At 40.9% G+C, this 24020-nt stretch overlaps 1 protein-coding gene across 2 annotated transcripts in view; it reads right to left on the bottom strand.

The window, feature by feature from the left end:
* SNTG1 (syntrophin gamma 1) overlaps positions 1-24020 on the bottom strand; it is a 476492-nt gene that overhangs the window by 450747 nt on the left and 1725 nt on the right. The window lies entirely within an intron of this gene.

Consider the following 24020-nt stretch of genomic DNA (forward strand, 5'->3'; position numbering starts at 1 on the left):
TGAGAAAATCTGTCCAGCTGGATAGAAGGAAAATGTGGCACCCAAAAGAGACAGATGTCAATCCAAAGAAAGCAGATGAAAAATGGTACTGAAAGTGGGATGACATATATGGGTCCTGGAAGTATTCTGCCGAGGACTTAGGAATCTGGCCAAGGACCTCTCAGAGCCCTGCTGGCCTTCAAGGAGGCCAGCCTGGGAAAAGCCCGTAAATGGCATTTATCTCCACGGTGACACCGAGATGCAGGTGTGGGGACCTACTGAGCGTGTGGGGACCGCCGTGTTCGTGCAAGGCCTCAAGACTTCGTCTCGGTCTTGTACAGCAGAGAGTGGTGCCAGTGGGAGCTAATGACATCTTAGAGCAGAAAATCCACCACGACAGAGGAATACTGAGTACATGGTAAAAGTACATCACGTTAATCCACCTCCCACGAAAGATAAGTCAGTGACGACAGGCGGCCGTGGGTCTCTGCCAGTTATCTGTAACTGTAAACGCTCTTCCTCCTGCCTGGGCACCTGAACGTGCAAAAGTGGCTGAAACAGTCAGGCCCCTGCAGGTGGGAGCCTCCCCTCCCCTCATCAGCTGGGCATTAACCCAGCCAGCCACTGAGCCAGCCGTGGTCCAGCAGAGGGTGAGGGCGCTGCTGAAAGAACTTCACTGCTGAATACGCTCTACTGAGGTCATCTTCAGTTAAAAAGTATTTTAACTAGCTAATAGGGAAAAGGCAATTTGTCCAATCATTACATACAGCAGATTTACTAGATAACTGAATATACATTGAAATACATGATCTGGAAGGCAGTGAAAGAAGGGTGCTAAACACTCTGCCTGAAAGTGTTCGCTCATAACATATGTGGATTAAGAACCTTTAAGAAACAAGAATACAAAAGATACCTAATATTAAAATGATGCCAGAAAAATTATTCTTTTGATGTTCATGAAAACGCTTAAAATTTTTTCACATTTTTGGAGTCATATGACCTTGCCAATTACAGAGATGCCAGCTAATAAACATTTCTGCTTAAAAAAATGGTAAATAAATATTTACAATATATGGGTCTTGAATAACTAAGAATACTGTAGTTTTCTGATTTCTTTGAAGCAATCAGTAACACATATATACTTAACATAATATTGCGTACTAATAAGTCAATAGGCTTTTTGTCTTCTTTTAAGGAAATAGGAAAAACTATTAGTGGAAACATGTTGGTCTTTCTGGGAAATACTCTGAACTTATAATAATAATAAAAATAAGGCTGGCCATTTATTCTCTGGCTCAATATCTCATAAGGGGGAGAGTTACTGATTTAACTAAAGAGTTCTATCCTGTAAAATTTCAAGAAAATAGCAGACCTTATTAGAACCATAAATTAAAGATTAAAAGAAAGGAAAGAGAAAATAAACATTCTAATTATTTCAAGTTTTGCTTCTGGCCCCAAATTTCTCTGTAAAAACTTAACAGAGAATTAAGGAACTAGAAACTGGGTCACCATTCCTCCCTCTGAACAGCAGCCTTTACAAATTGGGTCTAACTCACCATACTCATCAGACATTGCAGCCTAAAATCATTTTTGCTGAAGAGCCTGTTAGTGATTTTTCCGTTTGATACATAGTTACTAATCAAATGTGTGAACCACGACCTGACATCTCTCTGAATACGCTCTGCTAATTTAATTACTACACTCATTTAACTTGACTTTCTGGCCACTTGGAATTCTCTCTCTGGTTGGGTTTCTTTTAAAATTACCCAGCTATTACCAATTATTAGGGAGATGAGAATCAAATGAAATAGATGCTAAATTATTACCATCATTTCTACACAAACCATTCTCATAACATTTCTAACCATATCTTCTACCCCTATATTTTGACTGTAACAGAAAACATAACAGATGATTTCAATCCTTAACTTTCTTCACTGAAGAAATGGAGTAAAAATACATTTTGATACTTGCATTTCTACCTGTTTATTTTTTAGTCACAGAAAATTTCTATTAGAAATATAATAGAAGTGCCTGAAAAATAAAGGAGGAGGAGAAAAAAGTAACAAGTTGTAGTTACTACTTAAAATAATTTCACAATGTTCTTACACAGTGCTGTAATACTCTTTTTGTTCAGGGACCTGACTTTCCAATAAATGAACTGAGCCTCCACAAAATCAGACTTGTTTTTCTGACACAAGCTGTGTTTTCCTTTACTCAATGGGACACCTGGCCTCAGCAACAACAATGCTAATCACTACGTAAGCCTTCAAATTTTTCAAGGTGATCTCCAGTGTCTAAAGTAATTTAATTCTCATCGTACCCTGGGGAGATAACAACATAGACATCCCCTACACTTCCTTTGCGCTTATATATCATTAAAGGTAAGTAAGGAAAGCGCGTGTGAGCTCCGTAAGCTTGATTTAATCACGCTGCTCTCTGTGCCAGGCAGCTCCTGGGGCTCCTCACCACCCCCTTCCCTCCTCCCTTGCGGGGGCACTGACCCTCCAGATTACACCAGCAGGCTCTGAACCTCTGGCTGCTGGGTGATTTGTCCAATAGGCAGCATCAAGGAAGACAGGAGGAAGGAGAAGCTTGAGGGCAGGACATTTACCCAGAGGTCCCCGCTCACTGGTCTGCGGTCTCCACGGGTCTGCGGTGGCTCATTGGCTGTTAGTCCCTAGAGGGTTCCTCTTGAGAGCACCTGTCAGGTTCACGGAGAGAACAGGGCACATGGCCGGGCTGGGCGTCCCAAGCCCAAAGGTGCCAAATCGGGCTGTCAGCTGTGCTCCCCAGCAATTTTGAAGATGTGCAAAGACCTCCATGACTGACTTTAAATGGTACTTTTCATTAAAAATGTGCTCAGTGTTTTAATATAAGCAACGATTGTTTAATGAGTTTCAGTGGGAAAGTCAGAATTAAGGTAAGAAGTGACATCAGACTGTTAAGGTAACACCGGTTACGGGCGGATGACCGTGTAGGAGCTCCCTGGAGGTGGCCGAGCTGTGGGATCACGTGCTCCGTGGGGAGGGGACGTCACTGCAGAAGACAGTCCTGGGACCTGCTGGGTGACATCAAGTCACCTCAAAAGAAAAAGCAGGGAGCCGGTATTTCCATGTTTTGGTATCTCTTGGATGAAAGGTGGGTGAAGGTCAAAGGGGAAGTGTCGTGTGAAGCCACCTGAGAGCGAGTTACCTTTCTTTCTGATGGCTGGAATGTGGCGGAGGAACATGGGGTGAAGAGTTTGTCTTGAAAAGATGGTTGTCCACTCAGATACACCTGCAAAGGGGCATTTTACTCTGAATTCTGTCTAGTTAATGTTCTAGTCTCTAGACATCCAGAGTGGTCCCAACAGTGCAGTAAATATTGGTCCATCAAAGGTCCCTCGGTTTTACCAATTTAAGTTCATTATATTTCGAGTATCAGTTCAAAGGTCATTTCCTCAGGATGGTCACTCCGGACACCTGAGATCAGGATGCTCACCGGGTAGCAGCCTGCATCTCTCCCGCATGGTCCTCATGCAGCATGTTTATATGGTAACTTCGTTTGCATGATCTTATGTCCAATATTTCTCTCCCCCACCAGATCGTAAGTTCCCTGAGGGCAGGACCCCAACTATTCTGTGTCCTCTGTCACCAGCACAATTACACTGGGCATTTAAAGAGCCTCAATATATATATATGTATAGTTGTTGCTCTTTTTCTTATAAGAGGCAGAGAGGAGATGCTCTCAGCCTTCCGGATGCCAGACCTTCTCAGTACAGCAGCTGCTGTCTTCTCAAACAAGCCCTGTGTTTAGAATTTCTTCTGAAACCCAGTGCTCTTTCGGAGAGTAGGAGAACTGGGGGTGGCTGGGACATAGGAAACAGCTAGAGAACAAACTGTCAGTCTGGTTATTTTAAAAGTCTATTGACAGCTTAAAAGAGTCATTTCGTGACTTGTTACCTATAGTTACTGAGCCATCTCAAACGACACATGGCAGAATTACATGTACAAAAACTAAAGTGTGGTCCATTGCTTTTTATTAAATGAGAATTTATTGTGTTTCTACTAAGTGGTCAATGGCAAGGGGTTTTTAAAACGCTGTGAAAAGACCACGTTGTGGTAATTTTCATTCAAATAAACCATTTATTGGCATCTGACTATAAAGAGACAGTTTACAGATGGGACCCTAAGGGTCGGAACAAATGGAAGACATTCTAGAACTTACTAGTAATAATAGAAATACAAATGCAAACACCAACCTATTAATTTTCACCCAACATAATAGCAAAACTATTTTTAGTAAAAAATAAAAAGCATTTTATTAGTAGTATTATTAGTATTCTAATAATACTCCATTAGAATATTTACTAATGGAGAGTAAATATTCAAACAAAAATAGTCTGACGGTACTTAACGAAATTAAAAATGTGAAAACCTTCTGACCCAGCAAGCCCATGAGTCAACAGGAGACGTATGCAAGGGCTTTGTTCCACTACTACCCACGGTATCCGGTCATTGGAAGCAATCTGGGGGCCATCTCGAGGGGACAGGTGGGTATAATGTTGTAGTTCACTAGTAGGAATACTACGCAGCACTTACTTAGGAGTATCGAGCTATAGGAACATAAGCAAAAGAGCGATATCTTCAAAGACACCGGAGGAAAAAAGTGATACACAGAACAAGGTTATAGCACAATATAATCTGTATAAATGTAAGACACACACAAAATGTCACCTATTTTATAAGGCTATTTCCACGAGTACAGCCTCTTTCATCTGCATGCTTCACTCACCTCTGGACACAGGAGACTGACCTGGCAGACTACCTCTTTCTTCCGCTGGCTTCTGCTTGGATCAAGCCTTGGGTGAGAGGCACCAGCAGGGAACAGGAAGGCTGGGGGAGAGGGCTGCGGTGTTGTTCTCAAGCCCCCTGACTGTCAAGTCCTCGGGGTGGCAAAGCGCCATTTAAGAACAGGTCCTGGCACGCAGCTCTCTGGGGTCAGGTGAGGGCTGCCAGCCGACGTCCTTTGCCCCTTGAGGCTCCTCCAGTAGGATGGTCTGTGCTCCCACATCCTGTTTCCCCGTATCCTGCCCACACTTTGTAAATAACCCATTTATTAAACTCCCTTCTAATTACGTACTGTCAGTGATCAAAGTTTCCTGCTGAGCCACTGACTGATCGTTAGTAGTATAATTAATTAGACTCCTATCCGGAAGTCCAAGAAAATAATGGAAGAAAGGGAGAAAGGTGAGGGTGGGCTGGAGGAGAGAGGGACGAAGCACCCTAGATGTCAGGCCCTGGCAGGGCAGTGCAGCCTTTCATTTGAACCGTGACTATGGACCCACTGTTTCCATCCTGAGTATCCAGTCTAATAAACACGCATCCTGTTTCTTCATCTATAAAATGGAGGTGACAACTGTTGTCTACCTTCCAGGATTCCTACACAGACTAATCAGCAGTGGCCTGCAAAGTGGGGAGCACACGCTGTGTTGGTCCTGCTGCTCTGGGTCATATCCTGGGGAATGAGCACACATGAGATCACAGAGACAGGTGGGCACAGCTTGTGAACAGGTTTGCAAATTAGGCCGAGGAGTCACCCTGGCAGTTGTGTGCGACCAGTGAAGTTAGTAGGCAAGGGTGTGGCAAGACTGGGATTTCTGGTTTAGAAAATGAACCTGAGAGTGGTGTGGACTTGGAAGGAGTCACGGGACCAATTAGGAGACTGCTCGTACACCCTCGGAGGGGAGAAGCAGATTCAAAGATAAATACATGCAGAGTCTAAGACTGATTACTGACAGGATATGAAAAAGGAGGTGGAGCGACAGACTGTCCCAGAATTCCCAGTTTGTGGATCCAGAAGGAGTCAAAAACGTCTCACAAACCGAGGATCCCAGAAGTTGAGGGGAAGGTCGTACAAGAAGGGGGTAGAGAGAACACAGTGCGGTCAAAGAGCTGAACAACTCTAAAGAGAAACAGGAACTCAACAAAGTCAACCTTGCATCTGGCAGCTATCTTTCATAAACGCTTTTACCTATACTTTTTCTTCTATTTGTTGAAAAAGGGTGGCCCTTTGTCCTACCCTTCCCACCTTGTGGACGTTGCTCCCTGAACCCCAGGGGTGATGTGTAACACATCTCCCATTCCCACGTTTCCTGCAAAACAGAAGCCCTCGACCACTCGCCCACAGGAATGTGACGTGGGCCACGTAGATCATCTTAAACTTTTTAAGAGCCACCTTTCAAAAGTACAAAGAAACAGATAAAATTACATTTTAACAGCCTTCGTGAGGATGACCAACATAAAACAAGCTGCATATGTTTAATGCACACAGTTTAAAACTATCACCACAATCAAGATACTGAAAATTTTACTTAAACCAATTGGCAATTTATATTTAAATTACTAAATGAATGATACTTCTACAATTCTCTATACCTGCAAGTTGCATAATAATTCTTAGAAGAATATTAAGTTCACGATAAAATCAATTCCATACTAATAAACAGACAAAGTAGATTTGATACTTCCAGAAACCTGAATTTTTCAAGGCAAATAATTGGAAAAGCCACATATAAAAATTAAAGAAAATCTTCCTTTTATCTAAATCAATTTTTAAATTTATTTTGTTGACCTAATTTTGGCCAACCCTGCTAACGGCCCTTACCCATTCACGAAGCCTTTAAATTATATCCATTAGTTTGCTATGAGCTCAAGATCCTTGCATTTCAAAAACTCGGTCATTGCCAACTGAGTTCATATGATCCATTCCAATCAGGATTCTATTCAGTGTTCAGAGACTTTTTAAATTTTGACTTTAATTGGTTTTCATTGTGTTCCTTTTCATGTTATCAGTTAGTTCCTTTAAACTGGGAATGCCAAAGTTCATTGCCATCCATATCCACTGAAAAATCAGAGAAACTGTAGCAGGGCATTTAAAAAACGGAAAAGGTGCAACCATATCTCATGGTCCGGTAAGAAAAATGAATGGAGGATTGAGACGAGAACAAAATTTTTTTTTTTTTTTTGCGATACGCGGGCCTCTCACTGTTGTGGCCTCTCCCGTTGCGGAGCACAGGCTCCGGACGCGCAGGCTCAGCGGCCATGGCTCACGGGCCCAGCCGCTCCGCGGTATGTGGGATCCTCCCGGACTGGGGCACGAACCCGTGTCCCCGCATCGGCAGGCAGACTCTCAACCACTGCGCCACCAGAGAAGCCCTGAGAACAAAAACTTTAAAGACCACAAATGAGGGATCTGCCAGGCTCCCTGGTACATTGCAGCACTGGGTTTTGCATCGGCAAAGGTGTGGGAACGCTAGCTCGCATCCACTGGGCCAGAGCTGCAGGTGGGCAACAAGGAACTGTGACAGGTGCGCCTCAGAAAGGCCACAGCTGATGGACATTCAAGCCCAGGTGCTGCAGCCCTTGGTTCAATGCCCTGGCATCTTTCCCCACTGGACAGGGAAGGCGGGACCAGCACGTCTTTGGACAGAGCCGCCTCTCTGCTGTGACCATCCTTTCTTGTCTGAGCTCTCCCCTCTCACAGGGATCTGCTTCACCTGTGAGCCAGCATGCCCACCTGGAAAATCTTCCTAAGCCCCTGCCTGTGCTTTACACCAGAAAATGAATTTTGGCTTTGAGGGCCCTTAATAAGGGAAATGATATGGGGGTCCCTGAGGAAATGCTTCTAGTTCCTCATTTCATTAGGATGCTCTGCAGACATTTCATCTCAGAAGATGACATTCGAACACCCAGGAGCTGTGTCACACACACACAGGCACACACACACACACGCACACACATACATGTAAGTGCACGCACACAGGCACACGCGCACACACACACACACTCTTTCATTTCAGAGATGGGATTAGGCCTTAGCAAGTCTGGAATAGGGTCTACTGTACTTTCAAAAGCCTGAGAACTGCTTGGGCGGTTTTATTAACCACGAATCTAGACTAATTTTTACTTCCCTCAACCTTCACAGCATTGGATGGACTGGGGCTACATGTGGGTTGGCACTGATTTCTCCTGTTTTCTCACAGAGGTAAATAACAGTAACTGTCACAAACACATTTAAGACTTTCTTCAAAAGTTCAAGGAGAAGCAATTCCCTCGTTCCTGCACCGCCTGGAGGCTCCCTTCTAACCGATCAGAGGTCCCCTCGGAGCCCACCTGCACAAGCCTGTCTGAATCATTCGGCTGATTCGGGCATCATGCTGAAACCCGTATTTCCCTACAAAATCAGGCTTTAAATCAAATTATTTACCTGTTCAAATAAGATACTTCCCATGCATACGTAAACGTATCGCTCCTATCTTTGTACCATCTTTGGGTGAAATGTCTGTGAACTACAGACATAATCATGGCAACGGTGAGCATTTTCGTGTTTGCACTCATGTCACCAGAACAAACACTATCGTTAGACACATCCCCTTCATGGGTGCGCCTTCCAGTGAGGGGTCCAGTCACCCCTTCCCCTGACATCTCTCCCACCCTCACATCAATATTTATTTTCTTTTCTCAGTCACAGTATTTCCTCCTTGAATTCGTCATTTAATATTCAACTGGAATGTGACTCAAACCTTCATGAATTGCCTTATTTGCAAATACCATTCTAACACGTTTTCCCTCAAAGAAGGTCTACCTGGCAATATGATGAAGAATATATTGTGTATTTTATATATACATGTACATTATATACTTTATGACACCTAGAGAAAGAGAGAGGAAGGGTATATATGACCAGGAAAGGTATTTGTTGCAAGCAAAGGTGTACATAACCAGGGAAGTTATCCAAGTTGAAGTAAGGCATCCATGACAAGAAATGGAGGATAACTAGGTCAGATGTAGGTCAAGGTTATGGGTAGAAGCCTGGGACCACTAACCAGATAAGAGAGCTACCAGCACACACTGGTCCCTTGAAGTGAACCTCTCACTTCTCTGCCTAAACATATTTGATTTCTGTTATGAACTTACTGAATCACAGAAAAATATAAATTATTATATATTTATTTATTCTTTCATTTTTATGCCGTTTCCCGTTCCCAAGTAAATTCTTAGCTAAGCAGACCCATACAATACGTACTCGTATCCCTTTAAAACTGAGTTTAGGAAGTTACAAATAAATACGCATCCCATAAATGAACGGCATCACGCAAGATGGAACCAAGGTGGATGGGGTCCCTTGCCTGTTTCAAACAGTACAAGAGCACAGTGATAAGCCTGCGTGGTCCCGGGGTGACAGCAAACGTCTAAACCAATGGATAAAACTGAGAGTTAAAAAAAACCAACAAAACCCTTACATCTGTGGCCAGCTGAATCTTGAAATCAAGATTCAATGAAAAAAGTAACAGTCTCTTCAATAGACGGTGCCAGAGAACTAGAAAGCCACGTGAGAAGAAACTGAAGCTGGCCCACAACACAGCACACACAAAGTTTACTCGGAATGGATCGAATGCCCAAATGGAAGAACTGAAACTTTAAAACCCCTGGAAGTAAACAAAGATGGAAATTTTGTTATCTTGAATTAGGCAGAGGGTTATTTCCGGCACCAAAATCACAGGCAAGAAAACAAAACATAAAATAGATAAACTGAACTTCCTTAAAATCTTTTGTGCTTTAAAGGATATTATCAACAAAGTGAAAAAAAAAAAACCTATATAATGGGAGAAGACATTTTCAAATCATATACTATCTGATAAGGTTCCAGTACCCAGAATATATAAAGAAGTTTTATACATCATTAACAAAAAGTAAAGCATCCCAGTGAAAAACGGGCAAAAGATTTGCATAGACATTTCTCCAAAGAAGACACAGAGATAGAAAAAAATCACATGAAGAGATGCTCAACATCACTAAATGAAAATCAAAGTCAGGAGAAGACACTTCACACCCACCAGGGTGGCTATAATCAAAACGACAGGCAGTAACAAATGTTGGTGAGGATGTGAAAAAATTGAAACCTGCATTGCTGGTGGGAACATAAAACGGTGCAGCTGCCTTGGAAAACAGTTTTTCAGTTTCTCAAAGTGTTAATCATAATGTTAACCCATATGACCCAGGCATTCTACTCCTGGCATATTCCCAAGAGAACGGAAAATATGTGTTCACATAAAAACTTGTACATGACTGTTAATATGAATGGCTATTCGTAACAGTCAGAAAAACAGAAACACCAAAACGCCCATCATGCTACAATAATGCCTAAACTCTGACAACATTATGCTAAATAAAAGAAGCCAGTCACAAAACACCACATATTTTATGGTTCCATTTATATGAAATGTCCAGAATAGGGAAACCTATAGAGACAGAAAGTAGAGTAGAGTTTGCCCAGGGCCCAGAGGCAAGAAGAATAGATAATAACTGCTAATGGATAAAGAGTTTCTTTTTGGTGATGAAAATATTCTGATATCAGATAGTGGTGATGGTTGCAGGACCTTGTGAATATGCTGAAAACAACTAAAGTATATACTTTATAAAGGTAAATCTTACATTATGGGAATTATTTTTCAAGTTATTTTTTAAAAAGCAATAGTGAGCAAAGAAATTGTCAGTAAATCTAAAGGAGTGCTGACCACTTAAAAAAACAGCAATAATGACTAGTCTGAGATAGATTAGAAACAATATGCAACTTAATACAACACTGAGCATAAACAATGAAAGTGATATTAATAAACAGTAAGTAGGTGAAGCGTCTATAGGTTTTATTGTATTATTCAATAAATATTAGTCTTTCAACCTTTTTGTAAGATTAAACTTTTCAAAATAAAAGGTTAGAAAAAAAGTGAATGGGATTGTATTGAAATTAAACAGCAGAGCAAAAATTATATGTAATAATAATCTTCCTTAAAAAGGTAGATATTCTACTCGCTCAACACATATTTTTGAGCACTTACTATGTTGTAGACAAAGTACTAGAAACTCAGAGAAACCACGTGTTTTCATAAGTTGACAGCTCATTTCTTTTTAGTGCTGAATAATATTCCATTGTCTGTACGTACCAAGGCTTATTCATCCATTCACCTGCTGAAAGACGGCATGGTAGCTTTCATGTTCTGGCAATTATGAATAAGGCTACTGCAAGCATCTGTGTACGTGTTTTTTGTAGACATACAATTTCAATTCCTTTGGATAATACTAAGGAGAACAGCTGTTGGATCTTGTGATAAGAGTATATCTAGATTTGAAAGAAACTACGGAGCTGTATCCCAAAGTGGCTGCACCATTGTGCATCCCCACCAGCCACTGTGGCTGTGGGTGTGCAGTGGTATCTCATTGCTGTTTTGATTTGCAGTTCCCTAATTACATGTGACGTTGAACATCTGTTCATATGCCTATTTGCCATCTGTATATCTTCTCTGGTGAGGTGTCTGTTTAGACCTTTGGCCCATTTTTCAATTGGGTTGTTCATTTTGTTAATTGTTGAGTTTTAAGAGTTCCTCACGTATTTTGGATAACAGTCCTCTAACAAATATGTATTTTGCAAATATTTTCTCCCAATCTGTGTCTTGTCTTCACATTCTCCTGACATTGTCTTTCACAGAGGAGAGGTCTTTAGTTTCAGTGAAGTCCAACGTATCAATTATTTCTCTATTGGATCGTGCCTTTGGTGTTGTATCTAGAAAGTCATCACCATACCTAAGATCATCTAGATTTTCTCCTATGTTGTCTTGTAGGAGTTTTATAGCTTTGTGTTTTACAGTTAGGTCTACAATCCACTTTGCATTAATTCTTAAAAAGGGAGTAAGATATATGTCTAGATTCATTTTTTTTTTTTTTTGCATGTGGATGTCCAGTTGTTCCAGCACCATTTGGTGAAAAGACTCTAGTTATTTTTTATTAATTTCTTTTTTAATTAAAGGTATTGGCCGAAGACCATGCTCTTAGAATTTGAAACGTTTGAAATTTGGCAAGGTTTCCTTTGTGGCACAATATACGGTCAAGTTTTTGTAAACGTGTTTGTGAAATTCTAAACAATATAACTTGTCAGTACAGTTAACCTTTCAGTAGCACGGGGGTTAGAAGCACTGTCCCCCACCTCCCACTGCTGAAAATCCACCTACTGCTATCCCTGCCTCAAAAACGAAGGAATTAATAAACAACTCACGCAAGGGCAGGAGGCCGAAACAGTTTGGACAGAATCAGGAATCAAACCCTAGTTCTTTTGATTCCATGCATTGTGATTTTTAATCGAACACAAACTTTTCCCCACGCTTAGCTAATTTAAAGATCTGTAGAAAAGGAAAACACAGTACTATATTTATTGAAAAAGATCTGGGTATAACTGGACCCATGGCGTTCAAACCAGTGTTGTTCAAGGGTCAACTGTATTCTGTACCTGTACATATTCTGTACAGACTTTTTAAAGTTTGCATACCTGTATCCTTATTTTTTGTTATGGAGTGTGTGGGGTGCTTATAAAACCAAGTAAATATGACATTAAGGAGAATCTCTTCTTAGAAAATCAATAATTAGGTGGGACCATTAATGAATGGCTTAAACTTTCATTAAGTCTTAGAAAACTTATTGTTTTACACCTATTACATATCAGAAACCAGCGATCACAAAGCAAAACTAACTGGTATAAAACCATCATCATTCATCAGTGGAAAGCCAGAGTTTAAACAGTATTACTTGTTCAAAATCCTTTACTTTCTCCAGTCTACTGCCTGCCTTCTCAATATCATTAATGTATCCTGTTAAGCATTCCAGTGAACTTACACAGAGATATTCCAGTTATATAGTCCTGCATAATAAACTACTCCCATGCGAATGTTCGTTCATAACACCGTTATTCATAGTAGGCCCAACTTGGAAACAACCCAAATATCCTTCACATAGCACATGGGCCGGAAAGCTGGTGCATCCGTACCATGAACTACTACTCAGCAATAAAAGGGATAAACTTCCGACACATGCAGCTACTGGCGTGGATCTCAAAGGCATTATGCTGAGTGGAAAAACAAAAGTCAGTCTCAAATGATCACATACTATACGACCCCATTTATATAACATTCTCAAAAGGACAGAATTCTAGAGCTGGAGCATGGAGAGGGGTCTCCAGGGGGATGGGGAGTGGGTCCCATTATTAAGGGTTAGAATGAGGAACTTCTATTTCAGTCACATTCTATGTGACAATGGTTATGCAAATCAGCACATGGGGTACATGAGGTATAGGACATAGAACCACACAGACGCAAATGAGTTCAGATAAAAACTGATGAACTGTAAGTAAGATTCATAGCCTATTTGATGGTATTGTGCCAGTGTCAATTTCTGGTTTTGGCACTGCACTTCAATTATCTGAGATGCTACCACTGGGAGAAGCTGGGGGAAGGCTCCACCACAAACCATCTCCGCCACTTCCTGTGAGTCTATAATTATTTAAAAATAAATTAAAAGTTAAAAAGGTGATTATCCAAATATAGCATTGCTATCCCTAGCAGCATCTCTGATGGACATTCAATCTCACTTGCCTGAGACTTTGGAAGACTTAACAACTTGTATCTTTTCTAGCTTCTCGCGTCCCAGGTTGCTGGTTTACTCTGAACTATGAGTTCGTAAGGAACCATAAACAGTATTCAATTTTCCTTTACCATCCTTGAAGCATCATCGTTGATTAAACCATAATTTATGGTTCTATTTCACTAAGCCACGAACTAAATTTGAACCTTTCCCCAAAGTTCAGAAACGTTCTAAGGGCCAGCTTCCTAACCCGGTCATCTGTGAGCACATTTCCGGCTCTACCTTGCAATGACTTCACGACTCTAGGTATCCTTGCTTTGCCTTATTAGACTCTGGCCTTCTTAAGGTGAGAGACCAAGCCTCGTCCTTAAAAGGAATCTATACTGTATCATCCTGCATGCTGAGGTGGCCCGAAAATACTTGGACAAACAGAAACTGCTAAGTTATGAGCTGTATGTGCATCTCCTCATCCATATTCTGACCACTTGACACTGAAATTTAGATTTTGGCGATGCCAGCGAAGCAAGAATTGAGCACCGATTATTTCTAACAAAGTATTTTTTTTCTACAAAGTCCATTCAACTTTCTTTATGAAAGACTCAAAAGTTTTAAATGATTGAAATACTGTATCTTTAACATGAATAGTGTTCTGTAATTCCACATATTGTAGAACCTTAAGAAGCTTTCAGATTCTCCACTTTATCAGTTATATAACTAAAATGTTTACTAGCTTAGCAGAGCTAGTTGATATACTCATCCCATTCATTAAAATTCAACCCACCTTGAACTTTCCTTCAAAATATCCTAGAACATGACAAAACCACTGGTATTACATAAACACATATATTGCTTTAACAATCCAATATACAGACCTAATGATGTTCTATAATGTCTTGATTCAGTATCATCTGCTAAACATTTATTGCTAATTCGCTTTATAACGTTCTTTATTAAAAGTCTTTAAAACCTGCAGCTGCATCCGTCATTATTTCCTCAATATAAAGCCTACTTTTATAAATGATCTCCTTGTTCGAAATACTGCCATACAGCTCACAAACTCTTTGTTAGAAGCCAGAGAGCTTTTATCCTTTAGGAAGAGAGATGCTAAGTAATTCGTTAGATGCCAAACCCGTTTTGGGCCACATTTCGGCTTTAATCCAAGGGGTCAACTTCTTTGTTCATTAATAATAGTTATGACATAGTCTCAGGTGGATGCCCAGGGCTTTCATCCATTGGAGGACCGTCCTGCTCCTAGGATTCAATCTCTTAATGTGCATCCTCGATAACCCTGAAAACGCTCAGTGATTTGGCCAAGCCAAGCGCGCTGACGAGCAGCTCGCATGCAAATATTCTGGAGACACACGCGGAAGGAAGAGACGGCATCTCATCTGGAGTCTTGTTCATTCTGCTCAGGAGAAAAGAGCCTGCTGGGGGATCTGTATGCTTGTAAAAATGATGTCAATGATTTCAGCCTCCATTTAACTGATTATTCTATGATTATACTGCTTTTACACAAACCCTCCCCCCCCCGAAAAAGAGAACACTTCAGAGAAATAAAGTTCCAATACGATTTAAAGAAATTTCGTTTTCGTTGAAAAAAGCCCATTGAATTCTGTGTAATACAGTTGCTTATTTCTCAAAACAATTTCATTTATTCATAAGCATGACTGATAAATCAATATTGGTGACAGTATCCCTAAACAATGCAGGATACTTGCGAGTTAGTGGGTAGGAGAGTATGCAATTTGTATGCATATACTGCCTGGAATATGACCATTTTTCAGAAACTGTTCTCTCCAAGATAGCCAATGATCTACATTTGGACAAACCCAAATGCACTTGAATCTTTATTCCTTTTCGCTCCCTGCAGTGTCAACACTATTAACAATCTACTTTTTTTCTTGAAACTCTGCTTTCCCTTACACTTTTCTAAGTGCACTTACATAACCTTCTCTCTCATTATTTCTCCTTCCCCAAATGTTCATAAACTATTGATTTTTCCCTTCATTCTCTCAAACACTTAATGTATTTTCACAGCTTCAGCAACGATCTCCATTTTGACAGCTCTGAGCTGCATATGTCAGGGTGTACCTCTTTCTGAAACCAATGGTTCCTTCCCCTGCTATTTGGTCCTTCCACCCTTCCACCACTGGACATGTCCCAAGTCAGGTGTGACACCTTTCCTTCCAAAGAAGCTCATTTTACGTCTACATGCATTTGTGTTTACCAAGCACCTGGCAGGTATCAAGCACATGATCTCATCTTGATTCTTCCCTTGTCTTTTCGTCCATCACCCATCACCTTACCATCCAGTCTCAACTGACTCATTGCTAACCTTTGCCCCATCAGGTCATGTTCTCATCACCTGAAACCTGAATCACTGCAGTAGAATCAACCCTGGTCCCTCCTGAAGGGCAATTCCTCTAAAAGATGACATTCAACACGTGATTGTCCAAAAACCTCCCTATTTGTATAAGATTATGGTTAAGATAATACGCGAGCCCTTCCCAATCCGTGAGAATCTAAACCTCTCCAGTTCCTTAGCCAGTAAAAATAAAAGTTAGTAAAATATAATTGCTTACTTTGTTTTTATCATAATTTGAAGCAAGTGAAGCATGTAATTAGTGGGACAAAAGGTATTTCTTCTTCCCAAACCACCTATAAAGTATGGAAAATATGAAATATTGACACAAATCTTAATTTTGACTCAATGTATGGAGAATCATTTAACTTTCCCGGACTTCAACTGTCTCATTTGCAACACAGGAATGATAATGTTTGCCTCTCCTCTCAGTCCTGCTGTGAGAATCACATGTGAGATGCCCGAGAGAGAGAGAGAGAGAGAGAGAGAGAGAGAGAGAGAGAGAGAGGAACTTTCACAAAACTGCTAATGCCACACAAAGTGGGGGGATCTTACTGAGAAGGGGAACTAGAGAAGGCTGGGTCCCCTGGAACATACTTATATGGCCCAGGAAGACTTCATGCAACAATGAAATACTCTAACTTCAGGAGTTTCCAGAAACTTACTGCCATGGAAAGAAAACACAAAATGAAAAATAAAAATGCACTGATGATGGATAACTGGCAAATTTTATTTTTCGTTGATCACTTAAAAGGTTTTATAAGTAGAGAAAAACAATGGGCTTGGAGAGAGAAATGAACAGCCTATTTCTTTATGAATGTAATGAATTAGATGAACACCCTAATCTTACTTCCCTTAGCTCTAAATGTACGCTACCATATCACTGCTTGGTCATATGAGCTGCAATCAGTGGTGAAGTATCCAGACAATTGGATTAATCTGCTCTTAGGAGTTTTACTTCTTCACGGTTAAAACCAGACCAGAGAAACAAAAGATAAATAGTCCAGCTAAACTGGTGCAGGCTTACCACGCGATAAGTGAGGAAACATTATAGAAAACTGCTGAAAATAAAAACAAACACAGAAATAACGCTATCCAGTCAGAAGTACTAGTATCCACGTTGGTCTACGACTCTTTGTGCCCTTTGGATACTACTCATTTCTGAGTAATAAAGTGAAAGGACACCCACAAAGCTGGGGTGCATTCATTACACTGAAGGTCACATTATGAACATTTCATCTTAAAACGTTCTTTAAAAACAAGCTTTTAGGGCTTCCCTGGTGGCGCAGTGGTTGAGGGTCCGCCTGCCGATGCAGGAGACACGGGTTCGTGCCCCGGTCCGGGAAGATCCCACATGCCGCGGAGCGGCTGGGCTCGTGAGCCATGGCCGCTGAGCCTGCGCGTCCGGAGCCTGTGCTCCGCAACGGGAGAGGCCGCAACAGTGACAGGTCCGCGTACCGCAAAAAAAAAAAAAATAAAAACAAACTTTTAGAGACACAATAGCCCATAAGCCCACCTTTGCTGAGTATTCCATCCATAGCAGATACAGAAAATGACCTAGAAATAGCTGGTAACTTCTTCAGCGCCATTGTAGCAGACAGCTGCTCTTCTTTCTACCGTATAATATAAGCCCCCTTTTTCTGAAAACTGCACCAAAATTTGTATTGGAGGGAGGGGGCTTTGCATTTAACCGACCATAGTCAACAGCTGATTATCTATTTCTCTCTTGGCCTTACAGTTTGTCAAGGTTTCCGTCTGAGTTACAGTCGCTGTTGAAGGTATCAGACGACAGAGAGTTGGGGAAGAGGTGGTGGAATAAACACATCATGGAATATGGTTGATACGGCTTCATTCCTACTTGTTCTATGCACTCTTTTTTCCCACAATATTTTTGACCAGTCAAAGAAACAGAGTATTTATTTCTTCTCAGCCACTCCTCATTTTTTGAGATTTATTTTCTTGTAAACTTCAAAAAGATACTAAGATGAAGTTTTTTTCTAAGTCATTATTCATTCTCCCATTTTTTTTTTTTTTTTTTTTTTTTTTTTTGCGGTACGCGGGCCTCTCTCTGTTGTGGCCTCTCCCGTTGTGGAGCACAGGCTCCGGACGCGCAGGCTCAGTAGTTGTGGCTCACGGGCCCAGCCGCTCCGCGGCATGTGGAATCTTCCTGGACCGGGGCACGAATCCGGGTCCCCATCATCGGCAGGCGGACTCCTAACCACTGCGCCACCAGGGAAGCCCTCATTCTCCCATTTTTAGAAAGAAACAGAGAGGCCTGGAGAAAAGCTGATGAAATATGTCAGTTTTGGTTTTTAACAAATGCCACTGAAATTAGAGAAGTCATGGGTCTACAGGCTCCAGGACCCGGAAAGCATTCTGTGCCGAGTCCAGCTTGTAGTCCGTTTTGTTCCAATTAAATTAGGTGAAAACGAGGAGATTTCACATAAAATCTGGGCTGTATCTCCCAGGTTTCGCTCTACCTGAGGAGAGCCAGAGTCAGGAGCTTTCTGCGGGGCTTGCCCTCCGAGGTCCCACTGAACGGCCAACCTGCCAGAACCCGGCAGACACTGAACTTACAACCCATGCGAAGAGATGCAGCAATGGACACACAAACAGAAAAGGAAACGCTCTAGGGCAAAGCATGAAGAACTGGGTAGCGGTGAGCATAGTGTGTTTTAGACAACATACAACACAAGGGATTCATCTGAAGAAATAATAGAACAATTGTGGGTTAGCTGATCAATATGCAGACTGGCCCAACAAGGCCCCTGGGTATCAGAGGGGGATTGGTTCCAGGACACGCCACGGACACTGAAATCCACGGCTGCTTAGGTCCCTTGTGTGAAATGGCGTAGTGTTTGCATATAACCTACACACACCCTGCTGTATACTTTAAATCATCTCTAGATTACTCACAATACCTCATACATTGTAAATGTTAGGTAACTAGTTGCTAGTGTGCAGGAAATTCAAGTTTTGTTTGGGGGAACTTTCCAGAATTTTTTTTCCCCGAATATTTCTGATCTGTGGTTGGTTGAATCCAAGGATGCAGAACCTGCAGATATGCGGGTGGGCTATACTAATGAACACCACCTTGAGTGAGCTCCTGCTGTGTACGGACAGCGGCCCAGACGCGCCTATGCCTTGTTACACTAACTGTTCCCAACGGCATATTGAGGTGAAACTGTCTTTTGTTTCACATATGGAAATAAAGAGACTCAGAGTTTACGTGCTTTGCCCAACTTTGTATAGTTACTGAGTCTCTATACCAGGATTCAAATTCATATCTATCTGATCATCAGTCGCATGTACTTTTCACCGTAAGAGCGTAGGGTCCTAGTCAAGAGAAACAGTCTGCAGGAGGCAGAAGGAAAGTTTCTGAGCTCAACTAAATCTGTAGGTTTTTGTTTGTTTTCTAATGGACGTGATAATGATTTCCCAAAAGAATCAAGAAAAGAGATGCGCTATTAAGGTAAAGTGACTTACCCAAGGTCACATAATCTGTTGAGAAAACCCTGTTAGACTTTAGACTTCTTATGTACTCGATGCATTTTTAATCATGCAATACTACCTTCTCACTGACTTTCTTAAATTTCTTCATCTCAGATACTTACCTATGTCTTACCATGAAGCCCCTTGAGCAGGTTCAGAGGATGCATTATTCTTTTAAATAGTTTTGTATGAGTAACGTATTACTGTTAAAATTCTGGTACCATTTCTAAAAGACTCATGTTTTATGTTAATTTACTTTGTGAATTTATCAGGTATCTTTTATAAAATTAAATCTGCAGCTCTTTGACATTTTGAGTGAATGGCAATATATTTGCTAAATATAAATATAGTTATAACTACTTCACAAATTTAAATTTTAAAAATGTACCTGACATTAAAATTTTAAATTTAAATTTAAAATTTAAAAATGTACCTGACATTAATGACGTACATTAAAGGTGATAAAGAATTAGCCACTTTTCTAATGTACTGATTTAACGATTGTTTTATTTAAAAAAAAAAAACTTATTTCAGCTTCACTGATCATTTGAAGACCAAATTCACGAAAATCTAAAACAATCTTCTGACACTTCATGTGTAGAATGTGCTGAACTAGCTTCACAATAATGATTGAAAGATAAAGTTCTTGGTCACATGACATTATTTTAATGACCTTTCACTGTCTGCTTTTTTCCCATTCTTCTTTCTCTGTTGTTTCTTTACTTTTTCTTTTTTGGTAAGTGATAACAAATCAAACCAAAAAAAAATCATAATTGTATCACAAGCAAGGCATTGTTTGTGATTATAAAATTTTCCATTTCTGGTTCAGTCAAATAGTTTAACCACAAAACTATATGGAAACTGACTATAACACCAAATAATAATTCAGATTTCTCAAACTTACTATTGGTATATTTTCAGTGATAATCTAGAAATCTATACAGATGAAAATGTTTAAAGGTTACATTTAAAAAACCATAGCTACTTTTAAAACTCCAACTGATGAAAGAAAATAAGCCATGAGATATTGCTTAACTGGAGATTTCTTGACGACACCTATGAACAGAATCTCAGTTCTGGACTAAATCAAGACCACATCCTTACAAAATGTCCAGGGTACCTACACAGACCAGCCCCACGCTGTCCACACTTCCCTCCATCTTCACTAGCCACTGAGGCAAATCAAAATGCTTTCTGGATGTATTTTCAGACGTTGAGTTTTTAAAGTCCACTTAATCCTTTGCGTATCCTTATTGGTATAACTAATGATAAATATTAGTTCTCCTTTACATACCCGAAAATTATGACAAAAATGCAGTGACTGATTCATTTAAAGTCAAAATGAAAGTACAGTTGACCCTTGAACAACATAGGTCTGAATTAAACGGGTACACTTATACCCAGAGTTTTTCAATAAATATATTGGAAAATTTTTGGAGATATATGACAATTTAAAAAAACGAACAGTGGAAATGCATAGCCTAGAAATACCGAAAAAAATTAAGAAAAATGTAGGTATGTCATGAATGCATAAAACAGACATACATATAACATACAAAACATGTTGATGGATTGCTTATGTTATTAGTAAGGATTCTGGTCAAGAATCGGCTATTAGCAGTTCAGGGCTGTCAAATGTTACATGTGGATTTTCAGCTGCACGGGGTGTTGGTGCCCCCGAACCTCAGCATTGCTCAAGGGTCAGCTGTAATTAAAATGAGCTTGGGTCATGCTGATCTAGGCTCCACCGTTTGGTATAAAACATGGTATCAATTTTGAATAATAGATGTTTTAAAATCAGGTCCTCCCTGCATTAAAATATTTTTCCATTGAAAATTTCCAAGAAAATTGATGCTGAATTAATAAGAAAATATTATATTCCCTACATTGAAGCTCTTAAATGTAAGAGGCACGTCGCCATACAGTAATCAGAAGGGACTCTTTTGATAAAGGAAGGAATGATTGCTACTGGAGACTATTTATAGTAATTCGAAGATACTGCACCTGAGTTTCCAAAACACTCTTGAAAGCATAGTATCGAGACTTTCCAATATTCCACGGAGTACGCATCTATTCAGTTATGCACAAATACTTAGCTGTCAACCACATACAGAGGATTGCGGCTTAACCGGTAAGTAAGTATCCCCGTAAGTAGTGGGTTGGGTGACTTGTCCAAGCTCTTACGACCAGCATTTCAAGAATCCCCATTTTCTGACTGTCAAACAGTTCTGCTACGTCACAATGCATAACATATTTTATACTGCAGGATGCTGTCTCTTACCATGCATGCCATGTACAACTCATTCTGCTAAGCTAAACGGGACAAAAATACGAAATAAGAGATCTCTCTCCACTTGAGTGCTAGTCTATGACTCACCGGATGGGTTTCAGGGGCAGTTAGACAACTGTAGAAATAACTTCTGACTTAAGATACACTTTTCTTCGCTGGTGGCTTTTGCCTTCCTGATAGAATTGGGTGAATAAGCAGGTTCCTTGCCTGGAATTTATATCTTTTGATTGGTACGAAAATAACAGTCAATTCTTGAAGGCCTTCTTAAATTCCATAATAATCACCTCACACTTTTACATTTTTTGTAACTATGTACATAACTTGGTTCAAACCCATGCAAGCAATTCCAAAGGCAAACTGGACGTTCAAATCCACTAGGATCTGATGGTCAATAGATACATTAGACTATCCAATTCATATTTAGATGGTCTAGACAAAACTGACTGACTTTTTATCATATTTTTATAATTTAAAGGCTCAAGCCAGAATTCTCTGTCCCACTCTCATACATACCATTTCTTGTTAAAAGAAGAAAAAGAATTGAACAGACCCCAGGGCTCATTTCTAATTATCCTCTGGTCCTATACGGTATACACTTCACATTTTCCTGGTTGTGCGATCCTATTTCACTTTTCTCTTTTCTCTTTTGAGTCTCAAATATAAGCAACACAACAACACTGATCCCTCCCAACAAAACTCCTTCCTCTGGGAAGGGGTGTTGAATATTGTGTCTGGTACTCCCCGAACCTCATGCATCCTAACAGGCCAAAAAAACATCAGGAAAAAGAGCTGTTTTTAGTGGGATATGGATGTCCTAGAATTAAGTATTGATCTCTCTTTAAAGACAGGTGATTCTGTGCAAAAAGAAGGTTTGGTTGCATTAGCCCACCCACTCCTTTTTTGGGGCGGCATGGGCAGTTAGAGATTAGAATTTCCACAGGCATTAAGTTGGTTTACAAAGCTCTGTCTCAATGTAACGACATTTCCCCAGAGATAAGGATTGACGAAAGCTTCCAGGCAGCTTGCCTGAGCTCGGAACGGTGAATGAGTTATTTATTTCTGTAACCAAACCTCCAAAGGAATTAGGCCAGGAGAACTCTTACTTTGTGCTGCTTGAGCCACGTTTGGAGAAAGCCTGCCCCCTCTGCCACACAGAAGGTAACTGCGGCCACGCACCCACAGGCCTGCTTCCTGGAACACGTTCTCCGCTTCCATCTTCTGCTCTGCCCACCAGGGGAGTCTGTCTGGGCTATTAACTGACAACCAAACTAAGAGTCTAACAGTAGGTTTTAACTCTCTTAAAACATGATTGATCAGTCCACGTGGTAATTTCACGTTCACATATCTCAGATCAGGAAAACAAGCAAACAAAGGCCAGCTGTGCCAGGGACACACTGTAGGTCCCCAGGACACACTGTAGGTCCCCCGGCGAGGAACCCAAGTCAGCAGTGCATTTCTCCTCCTGAGATTATCATTTCCGACCTATACAGGGCAACGGAGCCCCCAGGGAGCTCGGTGACACGGATGCCTCTGCTCTCTTTCTGCTAAGCAAGCAGGTTCATGGTAAATGGCAGGTGACAGTTGAGAACGATGTTTCCTCAGAGTGCAACTGCTGCCCTCAGCCAGCGCAACACGGGGGCGCCCATTTTAACTGCCTCAGAGGATGCTAGCGATGAAACTGAGAAGAGGGTAGGTATGGAAATGTATTTTAGTATCAGTTATGGGTGACCGAAGAAATTAAAAAGAAAACCCGAAGAACTGTGCTTTCTCAAAGGGCCCAACTCTCTCCACAGGGTTGGCTATGCTTACAGCATCACGTGTGTTTAAAGGATTGTCAAAGTCTGCCCTGCCAAGGCAAGCCCTCCACTCACTGAATGTGCCCATCGGAACCCATCGAGCTCTTAGTGAAAGTCAGGCATGGGCTGTAAATCTGTGCAACTGCCTTTACCCAGTGAACCCTTTCTATTAGAGCAGGTTCTATTAGAACCCTTTCTATTGTTTATCAAGGTCACTGTGAAAGACCGGAGTTTTAAAGCCCCAGGCGAAGACTCCAGAAGTAAGAATTAACAGAAAGTAGATTTAATTAAGACGTTAAAGCTTATGGCTCATCAAGAATCTCTTGGCCCCTCATCACTTTTGGGATTTCAGTGACAAATGCGTTTTGTAGCACTAAGAAGTCAGAATGCTATGGAAACCCTCTCTCCTGAAAAGCACGCTGAAGGTCCTCATCCTCTGCCCCTGGCAGATCTGGTTTGAGCAAGTAGTCTTAAGCTTTGAAAGGCTGGAAAGACAACACTGCATGAAAACGTGTGTTTTTCTTTAGGTAAGATCCACAGGTGCAGGTACACTCGGGGTTGGTGCAGAGAGAGGGATCAGGTGTGTGTACGCATGTGTCTGTTCTTGCGCACAGCCTGGCACATTATAATCACATGAAATATATTAGATG

The sequence above is a fragment of the Pseudorca crassidens genome, chromosome 17, assembly GCF_039906515.1.
Source record: "Pseudorca crassidens isolate mPseCra1 chromosome 17, mPseCra1.hap1, whole genome shotgun sequence".
Lineage (NCBI taxonomy): Eukaryota > Metazoa > Chordata > Mammalia > Artiodactyla > Delphinidae > Pseudorca > Pseudorca crassidens.